The sequence below is a fragment of the Phodopus roborovskii genome, unplaced genomic scaffold (genome assembly GCF_943737965.1).
Source record: "Phodopus roborovskii unplaced genomic scaffold, PHOROB, whole genome shotgun sequence".
Lineage (NCBI taxonomy): Eukaryota > Metazoa > Chordata > Mammalia > Rodentia > Cricetidae > Phodopus > Phodopus roborovskii.
This window is the reverse complement of record NW_026126558.1, coordinates 21,663,512-21,670,033: the sequence shown is the minus strand read 5'-3', so window position 1 is coordinate 21,670,033 and position 6,522 is coordinate 21,663,512.

Here is a 6,522-nt window from a genome sequence, read left to right as displayed (position 1 = left end):
TGAGGTGGATGAGTGGTCCAGGTAAGTGGGGGCGATTGTAGCTTGGTCCTTTTTGATAGTAAGACAGGCAGAGGGCCTGGGATTCTTTTTCAAGTGGGCATACATTGTTTAAAAAAAAACTTCTCCTCCCCTTGTACCTAATTTGTTACAAACTCAGGGTGGTTAAAAGCCATAGAGAGCCCAGCTTGGTGGCACATGCCTTCAATCCCAGTACCCAAGAGGTAGAGGCAGGAGGCCAACCTGGTTTACATAAGGAGTTCCAGGACAGCCAGAGCTACACAGTGAAACCATATCTCAAAAAAAAAAAAAAAAAAAAAAAAAACTATTCATAGAGACTTTCTCTTAAGACATCTGTCTGTTTATTTATTAACTTTAAAACAGGGCTTCATTCTGTAGCCCTGTCTGCCCTGAACTCTATGTGTAGACCAAGCTGGCCTCAAACTCACAGAGGTGCACCCGTCTTGCCTCCCACATGCTGAATTAAAGTATGCTCTACCACACCTGCCACTTTTGAGACAGGGTCTCATGTAGCCCAGGATGGCTGCACACTTACTATGTAGCCAAAAACAACCTCGAACATCTAATCCTCCTGCCTCTGCCTCCCAAATTCTGGGATTGCCAATGTGTGATCCCACATCTGGTTATAGTATGCTGGGGGATCAATTGAAGGGCTATGTTCATGCCAAGGGAGCACTCTACCAACAACTACATTCCTAGCCTGCATAATGTGCTTTCAATGGCCACGTTACAGTTCTCTTCCTTGTCCAAGCTGTCTGTTTCTGCTCTTGCAGGAGACCGAAATAGGAGCAAATGCATGGCTGATCTTGTCTCAGCAGAGTGTTAACATCTATGGCAAGCAGCAGGGGGAGAGATGGAGGGTTGATACATATTAAGTGCCAGATGCATACTTTTGATCCTTTTATCCTACAATGACCACACTATACTCTGGTACTAGCCTTGGTTTCATTCCTTATGGTTTGTTTCTTTTGTCTGGTTTTGGGTTTTAGATAAGGGCATTGACAGTCAGAAAGCTTGGATACATTGCCCAAGGTCACATAGCTAACAAATGAGAGAGTTGGCATCCAGTGCCATGTCTGTCTGATTCCAATTCTTGCCACATCGGCTGGGGCTGGTGAGACCAGCACATTGAGAAGACCCTAAGAACACCAGAACTCCCTGGATTTTAGTCACTCTGGTCTCTTTCGGGGCTGTCTGCTGATTTGCTGAAACTATGAGGGTGTGCTGAGCAGAGTCAGGGTCAAGTGCGTCTTTGTAAGGTTTTCATCAAAGGTCAAAGTTTAACAATGCCTACAAATCTAAAGAAGGAAGGAAGCTGGGAGGTGGTGGCACAGGTCTTTAAGCCCAGCACTCAGGAGGCAGAGGCAGGAGGAGCTTTGCAAGTTTGAGGCCAGCCTGGTCTACAGAGTGCCAAGATAGGTTCCAAATCTACACAGAGAAACCCTGTCTCTGGAAAAAAAAAGAAGAAGGAGGGAGTGTGGGTCTTGAGATAAATAGACTCATTGTGTAGTAATAGATAAACTAGGGTGAGATCAATTAGAGTGGACTGGAGGGCAGAGCTGACACCATCTGTCTAGACTCTTGACCTGAGAAACGTATGATGGCTATTAGTGTTTCATGGAGGAACACTCAGAAACCAAGATCCTGGTGACAAATGATTACTTTTGTTAAGATTTATTTCATCATTTTTAAATGTGTGTGTGTGTGTCTTTTAGAATGAGCAGTGCCCACAGAGGCCAGAGGTGTTGGATGCCCTAGAGATAGAGTTACAGGAGGTTCTGAGCTACCCAGCATGGGTGTTGGGAACTGAACTTGGGTCCTTTACAAGAACAATATGTGCTCTAACTGCTGATCCGTTTTCTCGCTCCAGAAGTTCCAAGGGATAGTGAAATCTTATCCCTGCTTGGGGGAAGGGTACCCAAGTTTCCAGCAAGATCTCCTGGCCCATCATTCCAGCAGCCAGAGCTTTGTGCACCACTCAGAGATCTCTCAGACCTCACAAACCTTGAGAGTGCCCCATAAGCTAGTAGCATGTGCAAGGTTGACCTGAACTGGCTAGCCAGCATCAGGAAAGGACTGGAGCAGCAGTTCATAGGAAGAACCTGTCCCTCAAGCACAATCGATGGCAATTTTACTCAGGGTTACAAAGAACATGATCTACTTGTCTTCTCCCCTTGGGTTCTTGGAGCTGCCTGGATAGTGAGTTTGCCTGTGGCTAACCAGCAGGCTCTTAACTATGATCATCTTTTCCTTCCAAGAGTGGGATCTTTACTGTGTTTGAATGAATGAAGTCAGGTTGACTGACAAATTCTGTGCCTTCTACAAGACACTTCAGTTGGAGTTATAAGTCTATGATGAAGAAGTGGGGGTTGCCAGATGGTGGTGGTGCACACCTTTAGTCCTAGCACTCAGGAGGTAGAGCCAGGTGCATCTCTGAGTTTGAGGCCAGCCTGATCTACAGAGCGAGTTCCAGGACAGCCAGAGCTACATAGAAACATGAGCTTGAAAAAAAGCAACAGGTCAGAAGAGATGGCTCAGTGGTTAAGAGAACTGGCTGCTCTTCCAGAGGACCCGGATTTAATTCCCAGCACCCACAGGGCACATCGCTGTCTTCTATAATTCTAGAAACAGAAGATCTAACAATCTTGTCTGGCTTACTTGGGCAATAGGAATGCACTGGGTGCATAGGCATACTTGCAGGCAAAGCACTCACATACATAAAAGAAAAAGAAATCTTAGCCAGACGATTATACATGCCTATAATCCCAGCACTCCGGAGGCAGAGGCAGGTGGATCTCTGTGAGTTCGAGGCCAGCCTGGTCTAGAGAGTTCCAGGACAGCCAGGGATACAGAGAGAAATCCAAGCTCAAAAAACAAAGAACATAACAAAAAAGAAATAAAGGAAGAAAGGAAAGGAAGGAAGGAAGAAAGAAAAGCAAACAACAATAAAAAAGAAGTGGAAGCATTCAGATCTGGCTTTCAAGGACTAAGTCTGGCATCTACTTCTGTAGGCGTCAGGACATGGAGCACAAACCCAAGTCCCTCTGAAAGAGCAGTACACACTCTTAACTGCTGAGTCATCTGCCCAGCTCCCATATTCACTATTCCAAGGCAGACAGTTCGGTGATTTGTAGTAATACCTACAAAGTATCCATCCAAGTCTGCTCCAAAAAAAAAACTGTGCACATCAATAGCCACCCTATATTCCTACCCATCTGTTGAGATTTGAATGTAAAATGTCCCACCCCATGTGTTTGGTGGTGCTGTTTTGAGAGGCTGTGAAACCTTTCAGATATGGGGCTTAGCTGGATGACTAAGGATTATAAAGGTGGGACTTGAGGGTCTTATATAGGTCTATCCAATTCAGGTCCAGCATCTTGCTTCCCAACTGCTGAGGTAGCTAGCCAGCTTAATCTTCCACCAATGGGAGCTGCCTTGGCTCCCACCATACCTTTACCGCCACAATGATCTGTATCTTTTGAACTGTGAGCCAGAATACATCTCTATCCCTTGCTTCTCACAGGCAATGTGTCATGGTGAGGACAAAACACCCTGGCAAACACTGATCCTGTCCAAGGGGAGAGACTGTGGATAGACCCGCCTCTGGGCCTCAAAGTGAATGGACATGCCAACCATCCCCAAAAAAGACCTGAATTGGTGTTTCTGGGTTTGGTCCAAGTACTGTGTTGTGAATTCTAAGACTATCTGAGACACGTGTAAGTGACTCACCCTATGTTGACACTGCCAACCCCCACCCTAGACCCGCTCCATCTTGAGGAGATGCTCTTCATCTGGATCCTCTGCCTATGCACGATAACACCAAGGCACTCAGTGCCACGAGGTATAGACTTCTCAAGGTCATGGTGTCACAGCATGCAAAGGACAATTTAGGAACGTGTCCTGCAAGGTTGCGGCTGGAAGTAGGTTTGGAACTGAGGAGTCAGCAAAGATGTTGTGGCTGACCGCCTGGAGGAAGGGAGAGGGACCCAGATGTAACCAGAAGTGTTTCCTGTGCCTGATACTGCCTACTTCCTGACTTGGGCTCCACCTGGCACATTGGAAATGCGCCTTACTTTGTTCACCCTCACTGCCTGGAGAGGTGTGAGCGAAGAGACACCTCCAAAAGGCAGAGGGCAAGAAGAAAGTAACCCTACCCAGCCGGTGTGTAGTCTTCGTAGCTGGCTACTGGAGGTAGGGACTAGCAGGGTGGGTGGGGCCAATCTAGATTGATAATGCCACAATCATAGCAGCTGTTTCAAAACAGCTGTGGAGGAGTAAGAACAAAGTGTTGGTGTGTCACAGGCCTCTTTTGCCAGTCCAGGTCACCGGACAGGGAGCTGGGGCTCTACTGATCTGTAAAGAAAGAGCATGTGCAAAGTCAGGTGTGGTGGGTCACATCTGTAATCAAGCTGAGGCAGGAGAATTGATGAAAGTTCCAGGCTGGGCTTGGCTACAGCATGAAAATCCACCTCCAAACCAAACGAAACCAACCAATCAGCTAACACAACAAGCAAAGGAAAAAGGAAACAAGAAAAGGACAAATGCACACCACCAAAATGAAAAGTCGGAGGTGTTTCTGAAAAGAAATAAAAGCATGGGCTGGTGAGATTGCTTAGAGAGTAAAGTTACTTGCTGCTAAGTCTGATGACCTGAGTTCACTCCCTGGAACCCACATGTTGGAAGAAGAGAACAAGTTCCTACAAATTGTCCTCTAACTCCAATAAACATGCTGCAGAATGTGCTCACACCACACACACTCAAATGTGATATAAATAAATGTAAATGGAACAAAAAGTTTTTTAAAGCACACTGGACAGTGTAGTGCCTGGGATGCACATTGATGGTGTGATGGGTGACAGTCTGTGACAGACCCAAACCTAGCATCCTGCCATCAGCCTTCAAGAAAAGTAACTTGGGTGTCTGTCATGGCTTTTGTTTTTGAATTATTATTTATTGTCAATGTTATTGTGTATTAGAGAATACCATTATTGTTTTGAGGAGGTGTTTGGGATCAAACTCAGGCCCTCACACATGCTAGGCAAGAGATCTATCATTATGCCATAGTCCCACCCCACAAAGGACAACTGTTTCATTGTTGCTATTGTTACCTCACACTGGAGTGAACCTGGCACCTCAGCGTATTTGGCAGGTGCCCTACCATTGTGTTGTATCAGCTGTATTCCAAGACTGTATGGAGATTTTTATCTGTTTGAGATAGGGGTCATGTAGCCTGGGCTGGCCTCGAACTTCTCGTCTTCCTGCCTTTACCTGCTTGTACCGACACTCATGGTTTTATGTACAGGGGATTGCCCATTGGGCATGCTAGTCTGGCACTCTACCAACTGAGCTATACCTACAGCTGTTACCTTCCTCCTTCTCTTTCTCCCCTTCCCCTCCTTCCTTCATGAAGTCTTGCTCTGTAGTTCATGCTGGCCTTGACTGCTTCTATGTAATCCAGGAGGCTAATCTCAAACTTGCCATTCTTCTGCCCCAGTCTCCTAAATGCTGCTAGAATTACAGACTTGCATTACCATAGCTCATTGCTGTGTAGGCTTTTGTGTTTTCTTGTAGGGGCTTCACTATGTAGACCAGCCTGGTATTGACCTCACTGAGATATGCTTGCTCTGCCTCCCAAAGTCATTCACTAGGGGCTGGAGAGATAGTTCAGAGGTTAAAAGCACTGGCTACTCCTCCAAAGGACTTGAGTTCAATTCCCAGCACCCACATGGTGGCTCACAACCACCTGTAAGTCCAGTTTCAAGGGAATCTGATGGATGACTTCTTTGCCAAAAAGTTTTGTCATTGTACCACCATGCCAGGCTTGTATAAATGTGTGTGCGTGTCTGTCTGTCTGTGTTGTAGCATATATGTATGACATTCACACCCGTTCATGTACAGAAGCAAGATACCCTGTGTCCTCCTTTGTCACCCTCATGTTTCTTTGTGGCAGGGTCTCTCCCTAACCCCTAGGCAGCCAACAAGCCTGGCAGTCCTCCTCTCTCTGCCTCTGCCGGTGCTGGGATTACTCCTATGCACAGGACCACATTTTGGTTTTTAGATAGGTGCACAGCACACAGAGCTGTTCTTTTCTTTTTTCTGAAACAGTTTCTCTGTGGTTTTGGAGGCTGTCCTGGAACTCGTTCTGTAAACCAGGCTGATCTCAAACTCACAGAGATCCACCTGCCTCTGCCTCTGCCTCCTGAGTGTTGGGATTAAAGGCATGAGCCACTACCACTGCGGCCTCAAAGCTGCTTTCAAACATAATAATAATCCATAAACGCTCATAAAGGAATCCAGAAAGTACCCAGATTTCTCATGATGATTGACACCAAGTGAACATTATTCTGGACCAGTTTCTGAGGTGGTGGAAGTATCTTGTCTGCCACCAGTTCCTGCCAGCTCTAGTTATGTGTGCGCATTGCACACATTGAAATGTGCCCACTGCAACTGAGACTTTGGGTTGTTTATTTCTTTTCAATTAACTCAGCTAGTGTTAATTGATGC